We start from the raw sequence: 20,172 nt of genomic DNA on the forward strand, positions 1-20,172 counted from the left end.
CACATAGCTCCAACGATCCATCACAGTGTCTCTCCACACACACACACACACACACACACACACACACACACACACACACACACACACACACACACACACACACACACACACACACACACACACACACACACACACACACACACACACACACACACACGTGCGTGCACACGCGCACACACATTGTATGAGAGAGGTTCCAGGTTGAATTGAGGCGGATATTTGTAATGTTCAGAGGTTGTTGTGTTGAGAATATTCATGAGAATATTTGTCATTGTTCAAGTGAAACAAACATTTGCATAAAGCATATTTGTCCACTCATATAATGATAAGACTATTAAAAACTCCCTCTAAGGTACATTTAGAACAGATAAAAAATGTGCGATTAATTTGCGATTAATCGCGATTAACTATGGACAATCATGCGATTATCTATATATATATATACTGTAACTACACAGTGGCTATTTTTGATCAGTCCAGCACAGATGCCTGCAATATTGCAAACGTTTCTGCCCTTGAGCTTTTATTGTTAAACGTCCTGTGTCGTTTCTTGGACAAATGGGAGAAGATTTCTGATGGATAGGACTTTATCGGAGTATGGACACATTTTTAAACAACAGATTTTTTCAATTGGTAAGTGGCCATTGTACAAGCACAAAAACACGTTAATCTTGCGTTATTGTATGTAAGGACGTATTTCTGGTCTTCATACCATTTCTGCACATGGCCAATCACTTTATAGAAACATTGTGTTATTCGGTAAAAGCTGATCTAACATGTAGGCGTAAGGATGAGTTTAGAAATCCCCAATGATGGATGTTTTTCAGCTCTCTTTCTTTAAGAAAACGAATCAAGGGCACACATTGAAGACAATGCGGGTGATCAGAACGTGGGCTTTGACATGCAAATTGAGACATTTTGTATATTTTATCATTGTCTAAGTTGTTGTTCAGATGCTTCGGTGCAGTATGTTTGTTATGTTTCTCTGTAATAAAATGCTGTGATTAAGAACAGACAGTTCTGATTTTTTGCACCTTGTTTGTATGTATATTTCAGAAGGTGATGGATTGTGATTAAACAACCAACATGTCAACATCCCGCAGCTCAACAAGCCTGTCATATCTTATATCGTGGTGATTTATACAAAGCAAGAGATTAACATATCCATAGCAACCAGTCATCATGAGTGTCACACAGGGATGTCACTATGTTATTATGGAAGTAAACAAAGGAGTCCAATGGAGGCGTTTCCGGAGACGTAAGTCCGTTTTCCATAGCTGAACATTTGGAAAGACCTTTAAACCGAAGTGCAGCTGAAGTTTCATCAGACACTTTACAGCAAATACAACAGCACAGATTGTTCAGAATATCAGTATGAGAAAAACAACACCCTCTATCCTTAGACCCTCACATCGTACAAGGTAAAACTTCCAGAGAAAACCCACAGTTTAAGGGGGGGGGGGGAAATGGGAGAAACCTCAGGGAGAGCAACAGAGGAGGGATCCCTCTCCCAGGACGGACAGACGTGCAATAGATGCTGTGTGTAAATTGAAGAGATAATACATTTTACAGCATATAGACCAAATGTTAGGAAATGCATGTGTCTGTAATAAGAAGATGAATCCACAATCCTGTGGAAGCCATCAGGGGAGCACCATGACGAGACCCAAGGCAGGACCGCAGAGACAGGTTCAGCCACGTCCCGAAGTCCACGACTTAATCCAGAACTCAGGATAGAGGATCCAAGACACAGGACTACAGCAAGAGGATCAGCCTCGACTCCGGATCCCGGCGTACAAAACAAGAAAAAAGATTTGGCTGGGTTAATCGGAACAAGAGAATACACAGACACTGACAGACAGGGAAAAGGTCATTGGATAAAAGTTATTCTTGATAACCCTCTAGAAAGATCTCATGAACTTCCCCACTCAATCTATCAAGACCCGAGCAGTTCAATTAGATATAGGATAAGAAACAGAGATAGGGATCACAACAACCTATCTTCGTCAGATGCACTCTCCCGCTTATCTAAGCGACTCTGTACCCCGTTACCCTCTACAAGGCCATAGAGCAGCAGAGGGAAAATGGGGGGTGGGTAAGGGTAAGGGTTTGTAAGAATAAACCGCAAGGGTCTAAAGGGAAAAAAGATGTAAGGTACTATATTTTAAGTAATCCTATCTACTATTCCTATATTCGAATAATGTATAAACTATTTTAAAAATACTTTATGAAATCCTATGTTATGTTATAAATATTAAAATAAAGAACTAAATGAATAAATAAAGAACTAAATAAATAAATGAATAAATAGATAATTAAACAAAAGCCAGAGAGAAAAAGTGAGTTTTAAGTGTTGATTTAAAAACCCCCAGGGTCTGGGCCGACCTCACATGGAGGGGCAAAGTATTCCAGAGCCTAGGGCCAGCCGCTGCAAAAGCTTGATGCCCTCAGGTTTTAAGCCTGGTCTTAGGCACTATCAACAGCAGCTGATCAGCCGACCTTAAGGCTCCGCCTGGGGTGTAGCGATGGAGGAGTTCGGCTATATAGGCTGGAGCCAGCCCATTTAGGGCTTTAAAAACAAATAAAAGGAGTTTAAAATCTATTCTGAACCGAACTGGAAGCCAGTGCAAGGAAGCCAGAATTGGGGTGATGTGGTCGCGCTTTTTATGGCCAGTGAGAAGACGTGCAGCTGCATTCTGAACTAGCTGGAGGTGTCTAATTGAGGCCTGGTCCATACCCACATACAGAACATTGCAGTAATCCAGTCTCGAGGTAACAAAGGCGTTAATAACACTTTCTAGGTCTTTAAAAGATAAAAACGACTTGGTCTTAGCCAATAGTCGTATTTTGAAAAAGCAGGTCTTGACTACAGTGCTAACCTGCTTATCAAATGTAATGGTGCTGTTGAAGGTCACTCCAAGGTTCATGACAGAGGGGAGAATATTTGTATTGAGGGAGCCCAGAATATCAACCGGGGAGACTGTACCTCGGTCTTGCTCTCATTGAGGGTGAGGAAGTTTTGTCTCAGCCAGGATTTAATCTCTGTTAAGCAGTCCTTCAACTGCTGTAGTGAGTTGGCATTTTGATTGAGAGGCAGATAAATCTGTACATCATCAGCGTAACAATGGAAGGGGATATTATGTTTTGTGAGAATTGAACCTAGGGGCAGTATGTACAATAGAAAAAGGATGGGGCCCAGAATCCAGCATTGGGGAACCCCACAGGTAAGAGGGGCTTTGGCAGAGGAGAAGGCACCTAACTGCACTGAGAAACTACGGTCCGTCAAATAATACCTGAACCATGCAAGGGCAGAGCCTGTAATGCCTGCGGACTGTTCAAGCCGTGACAACAGGATACTATGATCCACAGTGTCAAAGGCAGCAGTTAAATCTAACAGCACCAAGACAGCTGGGCTGCCTGAGTCGGCAGCTAAGAGCAGATCATTAAAAACTCTTAAAAGGGTTTACAGTACATGCATAGGTTTAAAGCCAGACTGAAATTTTTCATGGATACCATGCGTGGTTAAAAATGACTGCAGCTGGGCGTAGACTACTCGCTCCAGGGCTTTAGATAAAAAGGGTAGCTGGGAGATGGGCCTGAAATTTGCGAGAATGGAGGGATCGAGATTTTTCTTTTTAAGTAGTGGCTTAACCACGGCATGTTTGAAGGCAGCTGGGACACATCCTGAGCTAAGAGAGGTGTTTACAAGCAATAAAACACTTGCTCCAACTGATTCAAAAACATCTCTAAGGAAGCGAGAGGGAATGCTGTCTAAGGTGCAGTTTGTCGGCCGCAGGTGCTTGACTACATCCGAGAGAGAAGAGAGGGATACAGGCTCAAAGTGGTCGAGGACAGCAGGGCACAGAAAGGGAGCAGGATCTGGCGTAGCACTAGTATAGGCTAGCCTAAGAGCAGATACTTTTTCGATAAAAAATGTAAGAAATGTATCGTTGAGAGAGTTGAGGACATTAAAAAGAACTTGAGGTTTAAATGGCTGTTTTTGGAGATTAACAGAGAAATATACTCTCTTTTTGGCTGCTTTGACTGCCGTCTGATAATCGGAAAGGCAAGCACGAAGAATTTCTAAGGAGACATGAAGTTTATCCTTTTTCCATTTTCTCTCTGCACGCCTGCAAGCGCGTCTAAATGCGAGTACAATCATTGAACCACGGCTCTGAGAGAACTTTGTTGCGTCTAAGCGTAAAAGGAGCAACGGAATCCAGTATTAGTGTGCATGTCGAATCAAACAAAGAGATAAGCTCATCCGCACTAAAAGCACAGTTAACCTCTAATTTACAAATCGGATAAGTATTAAAGGCATCTGAAAACTGTGAGGCAGTCAAGGGGTTAATTGAACGCAGACAACGCGCAGAAGGGATCGAGGTTGTAAACAGAACTGGTAAATGATCTGAGATACGCGTTCCTGCACAGATTTCATCCACAGAGATAGACAATCCAAACGATAATACTAAATCTAAGGTGTGTCCTTGATCGTGTGTTGGGCCAGCCACAGACTGAATAAGACCGAAAGAGTCGAGGAGGTTTAAAAAATCCCTAACCAGAGGTTTAGACTCGCAGCACACATGGACATTAAAGTCTCCGCAGATCAAAACACGATCATATTTCACCATGATCCCGGACAAAAAGTCAGTTATGAAATCATTATTGTACTTTGGCGGACGATACACGACTGCGCAGAGTATAGGCGAGGCTGGGTTCAATTCAAAAAGCTGCAACTCGAAGCTAGCATAGCTAGTTACTGGGTGAAGCAAACGGCATTGGAGATTAGCTCTAAACACTGAAGCTACTGTATACCCCCACCACGGCCGGTGGTACGGGTGGAGCTGAAGAAAGTACAGTCGGGAGGAAGAAGTTCAGAAAACGGTACATACTCGCCGGCAGTGGCGGCTGGTGGAAAATATTTTTGGTGGGGCTGTTGATATAGTGAGTAAAACCTTTTTTTTTGGGAGAAATTACCCCTTAATAAATTAGGACTTCTGGTGATCTAATGGCGCGTTTCCAGTGCAGCGCGGAGCTCGCTATGCTGCGTTCAGACCGGACGCGATGCGAATATTCGCTTCGCTCTAAACGCTCCTATCGCATCGCTCTAGTCGCTCGAGTTTCACCGCAGCTGCCAGCTGTATTTACTCGCATCATTCAAACAAGACGCGCTGGCTCGGGAGCTACAACTACAACAAAATGAACATATTTTACCGTGATTAAATTGTAATACACGTTTATAAATGATGCCGACGTAACAACATACTGATACCGGTTAGTAAAAACCATGAATTAATGCTTTGACAAGTCTGCAGACAGACGGCAGGCGAAACACTTTTTAGAATGCTTGTTTTCTGAATGGAGCTTGGCTAAGCTAACGTTATATATGCTCCGACCGTCCACACTCACAACAACGGCCTATTCAGACATAAATAAACCAGTGACTGTATTCTCCATGACACAGACAGTCTGTGGTTTGTATTTGTGTAACTTTTGTCTAGTTTCTGAATAGATCATATCTGTCCCCGGCTGTTTGAAGAGCAAGCATGGGAAACAAAAGATAGCATTTACCTGTTTGCATCCAGCTGAGAAGCCTGAGAAGCCTGAGAAGCCTCGTTGATACGTTTTGTCTTTTTCACGAGCTTGCTGTGATATATACAAATCGGGTTGGTCCGGTCCAAGGTCTTTAAGTATCAATTTATCTCCCAAACTTCTCCTTTCGAAAGGATTGGAGAGTAGCTTTTGCACGGAATTGGGTGCGGACCGAGGTCCGGCGACTCCACCTGCACACCATTCTCATCCAAATACTGCGTCACCTTGGTCACTCACGAGTCTAAAAAACAACTCACGTCAACGCACGTAAGCAACATGGGCGCCAACGTGAGCGCCCTTGTTGACAGCGCTGATTGGCTGAAATTATGTTTCGGCGGCACAGTTTACTATTGAGACTTTTGCAACGTGCTATTTGCTGCTGTTTGGATCGGGGGCTCCGCCCGGTAATGATAAACTAATGACTTATCAGTAACTTTAGACATCGTCTAACACAATTTTAAACGAGATTGTATTGTAGATTATACATTTTTGTGATACCAATTGTATGATATTTATTTTATTTTTTTGTATGTGGCAAGAGATGGGGCGGCGCCCCTAGCGCCCCTATGGGCCGGCCGCCACTGCTCGCCGGTGTGGACCCAGGTCTCCGTCAGGAACATTAAATCCAGATCATGAGAGGTGAAGAAGTCGTTTAACAGGAACGTCTTGTTTGCTATTGACCTAGCATTTAGCAAAGCCATGCAGAGTTTTCTCTCCAGGCTGGCCGAAGGTGTCGTGCGTCTCAGCTGACGAAGATGTGCGTGTTGAAAGCCGCGCGGACCAGGAGCAGTCAGTCGGGCAGGAGGAGCTGCCAGCGGTCCCAGCAGAGGCATCTAATATCAGGTAGAGTTCCCCAGATGTTATTTGTGAGCAGCTTCAACGGCAGTGGAATAATGCCGCATCTTAAAGGCGACATTTAATACATCAGGATTATAAACGAAAAAGAGCCCTGGCTGTATAGAAGTCTATGAAAAATGACCCTTGTTTTATTTTCCTTTATTACCTGATACATGTGACTCTTGGTTTTTATTCTGTACCCGACTCTTATAGTATTTCTGACAAATGTGTTACGGGTGTCTTACACACTGTTCTACTTTGCACATGACCTTCAGTACAATGCTCTGTTTTCTTCCCTGTAAGACTATGATGGACATAAAATACATGCCAGTCAAATGGTCCCCTGCAGTATGAAGCATTAACTAAGAATTGAAGTTAATCACTTCTGATTTCCCCTCCAGTATTTCTGTCTATAGATTCAAAGGCTAACGTACTAATCATTTAAAATAGGATACTTTTAACATATCGACACATTGAATTTGTATGAAAAAACAATATCTTTACAATAATAAAATCAGTCCTAGCACTATGACATTTCAAATAAAGAAGAATATAGGCAAGGCAAGGCAAGTTTATTTAGCACCTTTCAGCACACGGCAAATCAAAGTGCTTTACAAAATAAAATAAAAGACATTTAAGAAGAAATACAGCAGAAACACATTATAAAATGGCATTTAAAAACAGGCATTAAAAAGCAAAGATAATAAAATGAACACAACAGGTATAGAATACATGAATAAAAGCCATACTGCAGTGTAAATATGAACAGCTCAATCAAATGCAGCGGCAAAAAGATACGTTTTCAGTCTGGATTTAAAAGTAGTAAGAGTTGCACCGGACCTGCCGGATTCAGGGAGTTTGTTCCAGATAGTCGGGGCATAATAGCTCAATGCTGCCTCACCATGTTTAGTTCTGACTCTTGGAACAGAGAGCAGACCCGTCCAAGAAGACCTGAGACTGATTTCATAGTTATGCAGGAGATCGTTAATATAATTTGGTCCTAAACCATTCAGTGCTTTCAAATTCAGGTCTGAGTCCATCACTACACCTAGATTTCTTGCTTTATTTGTTGTTTTGAAGTCTGCTGACAGAAGCTCTGCGATGACTTTTAATCATTCCTCATTTGCTCCAAAAACCATTACCTCAGTTTTGTTTTTGTTTAATTGGAGAAAGTTCTTACTCATCCATTCATTGATTTGCTCAATGCACTTGCTCAGTGTTGTAATTGGAGAATAGTCTCCTGGTGAAATTGTTATATACATTTGGGTGTCATCTGCATAGATATGATAACTTAGGTCGTTGTTTTTCATTATTTGAGCCAGTGGTAGCATATATATTAAAAAGCAGAGGTCCTAAAATGGAGCCTTGAGGAATCCCACATGTCCTATTTGTCAACGCTGATGTGTAGATGTCACGATTCTCATGTTATGTCACGTTTGTAGTTTTGTCTGTGTTGGTGTTTTTCTTGTCTTTGGGTTTCCTGTTGTATTGTGTAAAGTGTTCACCCCCGTTTCCTGCCTGTCTGCTTTCTGTCTGTTTCCATCCCTGATTACCCGATTGTGTTCACCTGTTGTCCTTGTGTTTCTCCTCCCCTGCCCAGCTGTGTCTTGTTCTGTGATTACCCTTCTGTGTATTTAGTCTAGTCTTCCCCTGTGTTCCATGTCGGTTCATTGTTTCCCCTCCATAATATTCCACGGTCTGTGTTCCTTGTGCTGCTCGTTGTTTTTGGATATTTTGGATACTGCCTTTTTTGCCACAGCTTTATATTATTTAATAAAGCTCGTTTTTTGTTAAATTCTGCATTTGAGTCCTACCTGCTTCACCCAAGCGTAACAGAATGAACCGACCAAATTTGGACTCAGCAGATTTTAATGTTTTGGCCCCACAGGCGGAATGTCTTGGGTACTCTATGGAATACATTTTTTACACCTGGAAGAACGCCTCATCTAGACGGGGTAAAGAGGCTGCTTTGAAGGAGGCACGCCGGGAGGTTGCTCGCAAGCCCTGGCTCAGGAGCTTGTTGCCTGAGTGGCTACAAACCTTTACAAGTAGCCCTGAAGAATTGTCACAAGCTTCTAACCCTTTCCTGGGATCCGACTACTGTCCTGTGGAAGGTCCACAGAGTCTCCAAAAAGCTTCTCGGAGACGCAGGGCCAGGATTCCAGCCTGTGCTCCAACAGCCATGATCCCGGCTTCAGTTCCAGTTTCCACAGCCATGGATCCATGCACCAGTACCGGCCCGCAGAGCTATGTTTCCTTGCTCGATTACCTGGCCCACACAGCCATGGTCGAGGCCTCTGTTCCGGTTCCAGCGGCTCCAGTTCCAACCTCAGACCTTTTCTCAGGAACCCGTCTGGCGTTTGGAGGTCCACGGAGCCTCCAAAAGGTCTCTGGAAGATGCAAGGCCAGGATTCCAGCCCGTACTCCAGCGGCTCCGGCTCCAGTGCCGGTCCCAGCAGCCATGGTTCCGGCCCCAGTTCTGGCCCCAGCGGCCATGGTTCCGGCCCTGGTTCCGGCCTTAGCAACCATGGTTACAGCCCAAGTTCTGGCCACAGCAGCCATGGTTCCGGCCCCAGTCCTGGTCCCAGCTGCCATAGTCCCTTCTCTAGTCCCGTCTCTAGTCCCTACTCAATTCCTTTCTCAAGTCCTTTCTCAAGTTCCTCCTCTAGTCACTTCCCTAGTCCCTTCTCCAGTCCCCCCTTTAGTCCCCCCTCTAGTCCCTCCTCTGGTCCCTTCCCGAGCCCCTCCTCTAGTCCCTTCCCAAGTCCGTTCCCAAGTCCCTTCTCTAGTCCCTTCCCAAGTCCCTTCTCTAATCCCATCTCCAGTTCCCTCTCGAGTCCCCTCTCCAGTCCCCTCTCGAGTCACCTCTCGAGTTCCATCTCTAGTCCCTACTCAAGTCCCGCCTCTAGTCAATTCCCTAGTCCCATCTCTAGTCCCTCCTCGAGTCCCCTCTCGAGTTCCCTCCTCTAGTCCCTCCTCGAGTCCCCTCTCTAGTTCCTCTCTCAAGTCCCCTCTCGAGTTCCCTCCTCTAGTTCCTCCTCTAGTCCCTCCTCTAGTTCCTCCTCTTGTTCCTCCTCTTTCCTCTAGTCCCCTCTGGAGTTCCCTCTCTAGTTCCCCTCTCGAGTCACGTCTCAAGTCCCTACCCAATGTCCTGGTCCGTTGGAGGTTCCGCTGGTGGTCCTGCCAACTCCATGTCCTGTCCGGTTGGAGGCCCTGTCGACTACTCCTCTGCCGGGAGTCCTACCAATCGTATGTCTGTCCCGTTGGAGGTCCCGCCGTCTACTCTCCTGCCGGGGGTCCTGCCAGCTTCTTGTCCTGTGTCGTTGGAGGTCCCGCCGTCTACTCTCCTGCCGGGGGTCCTGCCAATCCTATGTCCTGTGCCGTTGGAGGCCCCGCCGACTACTCTCCTGCCGGGGGTCCTGCCAACCCTTTGTCCTGTCCCGTTGGAGGCCCCGCCGACTGCTCTTCTGCCGGGGGTCCTGCCAACCCTTTGTCCTGTGCCGTTGGAGGTCCCGCCAACTGCTCTCCTGCTGGGGGTCCTGCCAATCCTATGTCCTGTTCCGTTGGAGGCCCCACCATCACCTGTCTCGCCGGGGGTCCTGCCAACTCCTGGTCCTCTTCTGTGGGGGATCCTGCCGAAGCCTGTCCCACTGGCTCCGGTTCCTGTTCGGCCGACACCGGGTCCTGCCCGGCCTCCGGAGCTGTCTGGTCTTCGCCCTCGAGCCCGGCCCCCTGAGAGCCCGGCCCCCTGAGAGCCGCGGTCTTCGTCCTCGAGCCCGGCCCCCTGAGAGCCGCGGTCTTCACCCTCGAGCCCGGCCCCCTGAGTGCCGTGGTCTTCGTCCTCGGGCCCGGCCCCCTGAGTTTGCCCGCTGTGGCCTTCGCCCCTTTTTGAACTTTGCCTTGCCCCCAGGCCGTCCACCCGAGACCCCCTCCTTGGTCTCTGCCTTGCCCCCGGGCCTTCCGCCCGAGACCCCGTCCTTGGTCTCTGCCTTGCCCCCGGGCCTTCCGCCCGAGACCCCCTCCTTGGTCTCTGCCTTGCCCCCGGGCCTTCCGCCCGAGACCCCGTCCTTGGTCTCTGCCTTGCCCCCGGGCCTTCCGCCCGAGACCCTCTCCTTGGTCTCTGCCTTTCCCCCGGGCCGTCCGCCCTCCACCCATCCTCCAGACGCCCTCCACCCACCCTTTCTTGGCCCTAGTTATGTGTCCTCCCTCCGGTCCCCCTCCACCCACCCTGCTGGACCTTTTTCTTGTTTTGGGACGTCTGGGATCCGTCCCTTGAGGGGGGGGGTTCTATCACGATTCTCATGTTATGTCACGTTTGTAGTTTTGTCTGTGTTGGTGTTTTTCTTGTCTTTGGGTTTCCTGTTGTATTGTGTAAAGTGTTCACCCCCGTTTCCTGCCTGTCTGCTTTCTGTCTGTTTCCATCCCTGATTACCCGATTGTGTTCACCTGTTGTCCTTGTGTTTCTCCTCCCCTGCCCAGCTGTGTCTTGTTCTGTGATTACCCTTCTGTGTATTTAGTCTAGTCTTCCCCTGTGTTCCATGTCGGTTCATTGTTCTATTTCGTATAAGACTTCGCCCTCTAAGGCTATCGCTATTGGGTAAACCCCACTGCACGTGTGCAGCACTGACAGACTTATTCCACGCCCACCTACGACGTGGGCCCCACCTCCGGGCTCACTTCCGTATAAATAGGAAGTAGGCCCTACAATCCGCTCCTACTTTTCTTCAGCACTCCGTTGCAGAAGCATTGACAGGCAAAACAAGTTATTTTAAGAGCTAAAAGAGCAAACATTCCTGGTTCCCCTGGGCCCATCCTCCCTCTCCTCCGGACGGGGGAAACAGGGTGGGGGCCCAGTGTCAACCCGACATATGAGTTACGACCGAAGCTCACGGTGTGAGTTTTGCCGGGGATTAGAGCACTCAAACGCGGCTCTCACTCCCCAGGTGTCGTGCACTCATTGTGTCCATCTCCCTCGGGCCCACAGGCAGTGGAGAGCGGACGCTCTCGTTGCTGCGGCCGAGGATGAAGGCTGGTCCAGGAGTTTGTACTCTGTGGACCAAGCCCTTTATTTATTGGATCCGAGTGGCGGGCAGCAGTCAGGCGACTCCTTCCCCTCCATTCACGGATCACCAGGTGGAGGAACTCCCGGAGATCATCGGAAAGGCAGCCGCCTAATGAGATCTCCCGGTTCAGGAGGGCTCTCCTCCGGATGACATAAAGCTGCATAAGCGGCTGCCTCACAGCCTGTCGGTTGTTAGGCAGCAAGGCTTACGGCTAAAACCAGCTGTCTTTAAAACCTGTCGGTTAATTAGACAGCCCGGGTTTGTTTCCTATGTCACAGATGTGCCTCCTATACACACCGCCGCTCATTCCTCAAGCAGGTTTGAGCGTGAACCTCAATGTCCGTTTTACGAGTTTAAAAAATCCTAAATGGCGACATGAGGAGAGCCGCTGTGTAATACAGCGTGGGGAGGTGCATAAGCCAGCTGTTGTTACCTGTAAGGTTAAACAGACAGCGGGGCTCGCCGTGGCAGCGGGGCTCGCGGCACAAGCCAGCTGTAATTAACCAGCCGGTTACTTAACAGCAGGGCTTGACGGTTAAACCTGATGCTCCTAAACCTGTCGGTTATAGGCAGCACGGGTTTTTTACTCTGTCCCAGATGTGCCTATACTACACACGGTCGTAATGAGCCTAGGGCTGTTATTACGCACTGTGTGAATAGCACTGCACACACCTCCGCTCATTCCCTCAGCGGGTTTGAGCGTGAACGCGCCTCAATGTCCAGTTTACGAGCCTTCTCCGAAACAGAGACAGGATGAGAGCCGGTGTGAGATGCAGCGTGTGGAGGGCCCCTCGCAGCCTTTTTCGGTCCGGCCCCTCTTGGGCTGATTCACGGGCAACGGCGGCGAGGGCTCTGACGTGGCTCGTCACCATGACAACCACAGCACATCCAAACCAGGTGTGCGCTCTCAGAGTATTACTCAGAGTGGTGACATGTGTATTCGATGGACAGATTAATAATAATAAGCAGCTCACCGGGTAAGCCGGCTGCCCCTAACCTGTCGGTTATAGGCAGCATGGCTCGCTGCATAACCGACTGTCTTTAAAATCTGTTGGGTTTTAGACAGCTCGGATTTTTTTCCTCTGTCCCAAACCTACCTCCTACACACGGTCGTAATGAGCACAGTGTGGACAGCACTGCACACACCTCCGCTCATCCCTTAGGGGTGTTGAGCGTGAACGCACCTTAAATGTCCGGTTTACGAGCCTTCTCCTAAACGCGACATAAGGAGAGCCTGTGTGAAATGCAACATCTGGAGGGCTCTGGCGTGGCGCGTCACCATGACAACCACAGCACATCCAGAGCAGGTTCGCGCCTTGAGGACGGCGCGTGGTTTATATGGACAGAGGGAAGTTAATATGCAGCAAGGCTCCCCGGTTTAAGCCAGCTGCCAATAGCCTATTTGGTTACTTGGCAGCATGGCTCGCTGCCTAAGCCGGCTGGGTTTTTTAACTTATCGGTTAATAAAACAGCTGGGCTTGCTATTCAAGTCCGTCTACCATAAACTTTTTGGGTTTAGGCAGCATGGATTTTTCCTCTGTCTCAGACACCTCCTACCCACGGTCGTAATAAGCCCACGGAGGGCCATTATTACGCCTCGTGTGGACAGCACTGCACACACCTTCCGCTCATCCCTTAGTGGGGTTGAGTGTGAACGCGCAGTTTACGAGTATTCTCTTAAACAGCGACATATTGAGAGCCGGTGTGGAATGCAGCATGTGGAGGGCTCTGGCATGGTTTGTTACCAACCACAGCACATCCAGAGAATGTACACCCGGCACTATCAGAGTACTGTATGGTACTCAGGGTGGCGGCGAGTATGTCTGATGGACAGATGGATGAGAGGCGGATGGGCAGAGGGTAGTCTCTGCAATTCGCCTCTCTCCCCCCGCAGTTCTACGGGATAGGAAGTCCTGTCATCCCAAGAACAGTGTCTCGCGCTCCGTGCAGAGCGGCAGGAACTCTGGTTAAAGAAAGCCTTTTCCCGGGGTTCCTCAAAGGGAAGAAAATCAGGGGTTTTTACTCCCGCTATTTTCTGGTCCCGAAGGAGACGGGGCGGGGGGAATGAGACCCATTACTTCCATATAACCATCATCCCAAAACACAGGAAATTCCTGCGATTTTCATTCCAGGGAAAATATCGTACCAGTCAATCGACTGCCGTTCGGATATTCCCTGGCTCCACACACTTTGAAAAAGTAGCGCTGGAGCCGCTACGCAGAGGAGGGATGAGAGTGTTATTTTATCTGGACGACCTGCTGTTGCTGGCTCGCTCCAGAGAGGAAGCTGCTTTACAGACGGTACAACTCGTATCTCACCTGTCAAGCCTGGGTTTCATAATCAATTGGGAGAAGAGCTGTCCTCTTCCATCCCAGATCATCATGTATCTGGGAATGGAATTCAACTCAGCCCGCATGAGAGCACGACTCTCACAGCGGAGAGTGGAGAATCTGACAGCTCTCCTCAGGTGAGTCACACCCGGCAGGGTGGTGACAGCCCTTTCCGTGATGCAGCTGTTGGGCATGATGTCAGCTGGTCACGTGGTGATTCCCCTGGGTCTCCTTCACATGAGGAGACTTCAGAGGTGGTTTATTCGCCTGTGCATCGACCCCGTGCGTCAGAGGAGACGCAGGGTGTGCGTTCCTCCATCCGTAGGTTTAGATCTGACCTACTGGAAAAATCCCCACATCCTGTCGGTGGGGGTTCCCCTCGGCAAAGTGACGTCACACACCTCGGTGTTTACAGACGCATCGCTCTCAGGGTGGGGAGGAACATGCATGTCGCAGGCAGTGGGGGGACAGTGGCCGCCGCACATGTCCCTTCATATAAATGCGCTGGAATTACTCGCCGTATGGAGAGTAATTCAGCACTTTGCCCCGTTGCTGTGGAATCATCATGTGAGGCTATCCTCTAAAATCATATTGAGTAAGTTATAATAACAAACGTAATCTTCTGTAGGCAAGTGCCGTTTTTTCCAGCGTTATATGTAAAAGCTTTTGTGATTGTAGTCTGTAAGAACGATCAGATATCATCGATCTGTAAGCTACGCTACGCTAATGAGACATGCCGTTTTTTTCCAGCGTTATATGTAAAAGCTTTTGTGATTGTAGTCTGTAAGAACGATCAGATATCATCGATCTGTAAGCTAAGCTACGCTAATGAGACATGCCGTTTTTCCAGCGTTATATGTAAAAGCTTTTGTGATTGTAGTCTGTAAGAACGATCAGATATCATCGATCGGTAAGCTACGCTAAGCTACGCTAATGAGACATGCCGTTTTTTGCAGCGTTATATGTAAAAGCTTTTGTGTGTTTAATTGTTTGCGCACATGAATATAAATGGGGGTGTGTTAGGATACAACACTGTATGTATGCGAGGGGGGACACACACCACGAGTAAAACTGAGCTAAAGCCCCGTTGGTCTGTTGTTGTTGACAAGGCCTTACCTCTAGCAACAGGCTAATTAGTGGCTAGCACTCATTACAGTCAGTCTACTGAGCTCAGCCCCTCTCCAACACATCATCTGTATTGAGTCAGAACCACAGCATGCACGTTACGTTTCAAAACTAACTCAGATTGGAAAAGGCTAAATAGAGAGCTTTGCTAAAGAGTTTTAGCCCCATCTTTTGGGATTTCAGACTATATTTATCCAAATAGTATTTTCTCATCCTGAATACTAAGTGATACTAAATGATTTTGTTCTAACTATGTGTTCTTCTTTACAGGCCAGCACCTCACATACTTACTAATTAGTGACAATTTGTACATCCTTTGCTATTATTTACATTTTTTTTTATCATGGCGGAAATTAAAGACTGTACCTGGCAGCCCTGCACTACAATGAAAACGCTGAGTGTGCACAAGCCACTACATCCACTGGAAACCCTCTGTATAAACTGCAAATGCCAGGAAGGGAGAATGCAGAGCAAAACCAGTAAAGACTGACCCCACATTCCGTAAGTGTTTAAAATATTTATTATACAACTATTTACAAATATAAAATTAGAAAGAAGTTTCAGTTTTTTACATGCATATACTAATCTAAGCCACATTTTTTGTTGTGCTTTTTTTACCATTGCACAGCCCTACGTGGCCAACTTGATGGACCTCATCTTCGACCAAGTCTTTGTGGACCCTGCACCATTATGAGCGACCTGACAGGGTCATCGCCGGGTATGCTACACGGTTCAATTTGGCTGCTGTCTGAACCCAACATCGACATTTCACGGATCAGGAAACTCCCTGCGTATCCTGAGGACAACGCAGGCCGGAATCACCACTCTGATCCTGCGTCCAAGGAAGCCCCAGCACCAGCTCACAAAGCTTCTGTAAAACTATTTAGTGTCATTTATACAAAATACAAGTAGGCTACATTTAGTTTTTTTTTATGGGTTTTTTTAACCGTTGATTTTGACAATAAAGTTCCGAGTTGATATCAAAATGTGTCGTGATTATTCATGTTTGGATGGGTAAAGAATATTCTGATTTCAAAAGCATAAGGTTGTGTGTGTGGACCTTTTTGTCGTACACATGGGTGTGTTATGCCATTGCTGTGTAGTATATAATAGTACAATGACAGAATGAAAGATTGCATAAAGCCATATACACCAGTATTTATTTCCATGAACAATATTAGCATTCGTTTTACAATTTCAGTCAAAACAAACAAACCACTCACTGCTCTATTTGCCTCAACTGTAGTCCACCATGTTCAGCTCTGTAAATATGCAACGCATTCTGCAGGGAGAACACATTTAGGCACACAGGCTCCAATCCAGGATGGTCCACCATACAGGTTACAGAGTCCTCAAGTTACTGCATCCGTCTTGACACATTGTGATAAACATATATTGAATGACATGTGAAACATTTATTTAAACAGACAACTTAGTAAAGCTGTCAAAAATGTTACCTGTGGTATCTCCATGCAGCACACATTCTCCGTTCAGAAGGCATCGTGGTGCAATTTGCACAAAGAAGTCAATAACTGAGCTTTTAAAAACACATGAAACTACACACATTGCTGACAACTGAGGTGTTGTTGGAGTTATACTTTTTATCATCCTAAGTTATTGAACTTTCCAACGGTTGTTGCACGATGTTGGAAGAAAAGGACTGTAAACTATTAATAAATGCAATGAGGCCATTGTATATATGCTGAAAATATGAATGTCTCCCTTTATAAATATATATATATATCGCTGTTTTTGCATTACAAACTGTACACATTGCATTCTTGCTAATTAGCCAAAATATGAACGGAATAAGGAGCAAGCATCGTAACAGAGTAAAATAAATAGGGACAACAGCTTGTCAGCTAACCGTTCAGAAACGTCCTGCTGCAACCGAGATGTTTGCACCTCCACCAAAACCTCCGCTGCTTCAGGGTCAGTTTCTGGATCAAATTGATAATATGCTTGAACACATGCATTGCTCTGAGATGACATGTTTATTCGACACTCGTAATCACAGCAAGCATGGTAACGTGACTCTCGCCGGCTCATGCCTGCTCTTCTGCAGGGGGGCGTGGTCAGCTGCTGCTCAGAATTGTCAAAGACGGGCTTAGAATAGAGCGAAAATGAGCGAAACGAGGCATGTCTAAAAAATGATCTGTTTGGTATTTTGAAAAATAAAATGTATAAATATACCTTATACCTTAGGTATGGTCATACACTATATCATTTAAATATAGCATGATAGGTCTCCTTTAATAAAGCTCGTTTTTTGTTAAATTCTGCATTTGAGTCCTACCTGCTTCAGATGAGCGAATCATCAGGCTGGGCCGAACCTGGGTCGAGGACTGCTGGTATGCCCCAGTGACTATTGCGGGAACAGACTGTTTTGCGCTGGTTGACACATGTTCTTCAGCAACCCTGGTGAAGCCTGAAACGGTGAGAAATAAAACAACTATTTGCCCCACCATAGTGAAATTACAGACAGTTACCGGGGAACGATCTCCGATGGTGGGAGAGACAATTGTGGCAATGGGGATGGGAAAGAAGTCTGTTCGCTTAACTTGCCAACCTGGAAGATTGCATCCTGGGGCTGGATGTTCTTGGGACATTAGACTGTGTCATTGATACAAAGAGGGGTACACTCACTTTTCCAGATGGACAGGTCGTTCAGATGTGTAGGCGGCCACCCCAGACTGGCTGTCGTGTGACCCACACCATTATAACACAGACAACCGAGACAGTGACCAACGCCGTTGCTTGTTGCGATCCCCAGATGACGGCATCTGCACAAACCCCCACCCTGCCGACCCTGGACCCTTGCCTTCACCCAGTCATTGCTGCAGAACCTGTCACAGATGAGAGAGTTTCGGCAGTGACAGACGTCTGGCAGAGAAACTCTGATGGACTAACTCCCAATGAGCAGAACCTACTGCTGCAGCTCTTGCTGGAATTCAAAGACTGTTTTTCACTGTCTGAGGCCGATGTTGGCCGGACAGATCTCATCGAACACAACATCGACACTGGAGATGCACAGCCCATTAGAATGAGACCACGACGCCTCCCTCTGGCCAGACAAGCTGCAGCAGATAAAGCACTGGGGGAGATGCAACGGGCTGGACTCATCGAACCCTCCAACAGCCCCTGGGCCGCTCCAGTAGTCATGGTTCCCAAGAAAAAGAAGGAGGACTTTCGGTTCTGCATAGACTTCAGACCGCTCAATAAAGTGACCAAGAAGGACCTATACCCCCTTCCTCGCATCGATGAGGCACTCGATACAGTGGCAGGGTCTTCCTGGTTCTCCTCCTGGACCTGCGCAGCGGATATTGGCAGGTCCCCCTTGCCCCTGAGGCCAGACAGAAAACAGCCTTCATCACCAACGGGGGTTTATGGTAGTTTAAAGTTCTCCCATTCGGCCTCTGTAATGCCCCTGCCACGTTTGAGAGGCTTATGGACCAGGTGCTGGCAGACATCCCCCGCCATGAGTGTGTTGTTTACCTGGACAACATCCTCGTCCATGGTAAATCCTTCGAATCAGCTCTCGGGGCCCTCAAACGTGTGCTGGTGAGAGTGGCTGGAGCAGGACTGAAATTGCACCCCCAGAAGTGCTGTTTCGTGAAGCGTGAGGTGACTTTTCTTGGTCACAGGCTAGCGGAGGGCGGCGTCGGCACCATGGGAGAGAAGGTACAGGCTGTGAAGGACTGGCCCACCCCCAGCTCTTTGCAGGACCTGAAGAGCTTCCTGGGCCTGTCCTCCTACTACAGGAGGTTTGTGAAAGGGTTCTCCTGCATAGCTGTGCGGCTGTTCCGCCTGTTACAGAAAGGAGAGGTGTTTTCATGGACAGTGGAGTGTCAGGCAGCTTTTGCTTTACTACAGGAAGCCCTAGTGGAGGCACCGATCCTCTTCCCCCCTGACACCACCCTTCCCTTCATCCTCGAAACCGATGCCAGCAACAGTGGAGCAGGAGCCGTGCTGGCCCAGGTGACACCAGAAGGAGAGAGAGTAGTGGCCTACTATAGCAGAACATTTAACAAAGCTGAACGCCGCTACTGTGTCACCAGACGGGAACTGCTTGCTGTGGTCAGCGCCATCCGGCACTTCAAGTACTACCTAGGGGGCCTCCACTTCACAGTCCGGACTGATCACTCTGCCTTACAGTGGTTCATGTCCTTCAAAGAACCAGAAGGCCAGCTGGCACGCTGGATTGAACAGTTACAAGCATATGACTTCACCATAATTCACAGACCTGGCGTGCAGCACGGCAATGCTGATGCACTCTTCCACCGCCCCTGCTACAGTGATGACTGCCGCTACTGCGTGAAGAGAGAGACACAGGAGAGGGAATGTCTACAGGCTGAGGTGATATGTGCAGCGGTGGGACCAGTCGGGGCATCAACTGACCATGGACTTTTAGCTGTAGATGCTGCCGAATGGAGGAAGAATCAGGAGGGGGATGTCGACATCAGGCCGGTAACCGCTTGGGTGGCTGCACAACACAAACCCCGGTGGGAACAGGTCTCTGAGTTTTCTCGTGCCACTAAAGGGCTATGGTCAATGTTTGAAGCCCTGCGCCTGTGTGATGGAGTGCTGCAGAGGGGGTGGAAGGAACCGGCTGCAGGAGAGATAAGGTGGCAGGTGGTGGTGCCGAGGACCCTGCGGGAGACGGTACTTCGGTCAGTGCATGGAACTCCAGGATCTGGTCACTTTGGGGTCTCTAAGACTCTCCGCCGCCTGCGACAGTCAATCAATCAATCAATGTTTATTTATATAGCCCAATATCACAAATGTTACATTTGTCTCAGTGGTCTTCACAGTGTGTACAGAATATCAGTATGACAATACGACACCCTCTGTCCTTAGACCCTCACATCGTACAAGGAAAAACTTCTGAAGAAAACCCACAGTTTAAAGGGAAAAATGGGAGAAACCTCAGGGAGAGCAACAGAGGAGGGATCCCTCTCCCAGGACGGACAGACGTGCAATAGATGCCGCGTGTAAATTGAAAAGATAATACATTTGCAACATAGGTAGTCCAAATGTTTGGAAATGCATGTGTGTATAATAGGAAGATGAATCCACGAGGATATCCATCCAGGACCGATGATCCAGGACCACAGCCACGCCTCGCGATCCAGGGCTCGCGATCCAGGACACAGGACCGCAGGATCATCCATGACTCCGGATCCCGGCGTATATAGACACCAAAAAGAAAGAAATTTGGGGAAGCT

The 20,172-nt window shown here is 47.7% G+C and overlaps 1 long non-coding RNA gene across 2 annotated transcripts; it reads left to right on the top strand.

The window, feature by feature from the left end:
- Window positions 1–14,196: 14,196 nt before the first annotated feature.
- On the top strand, window positions 14,197–16,008 carry LOC139434493 (uncharacterized). 2 transcript variants are annotated; one of them, XR_011643846.1, is made up of 3 exons: window positions 14,197–14,417; window positions 15,218–15,448; window positions 15,576–16,008. It is a non-coding gene; the product is annotated as an uncharacterized lncRNA (long non-coding RNA). The 2 variants fall into 2 exon arrangements; XR_011643844.1 differs by having other exon boundaries at window positions 15,307–15,448.
- Window positions 16,009–20,172: the final 4,164 nt, after the last annotated feature.

This window comes from Pseudochaenichthys georgianus, chromosome 1 (genome assembly GCF_902827115.2).
Source record: "Pseudochaenichthys georgianus chromosome 1, fPseGeo1.2, whole genome shotgun sequence".
Classification (NCBI taxonomy): domain Eukaryota; kingdom Metazoa; phylum Chordata; class Actinopteri; order Perciformes; family Channichthyidae; genus Pseudochaenichthys; species Pseudochaenichthys georgianus.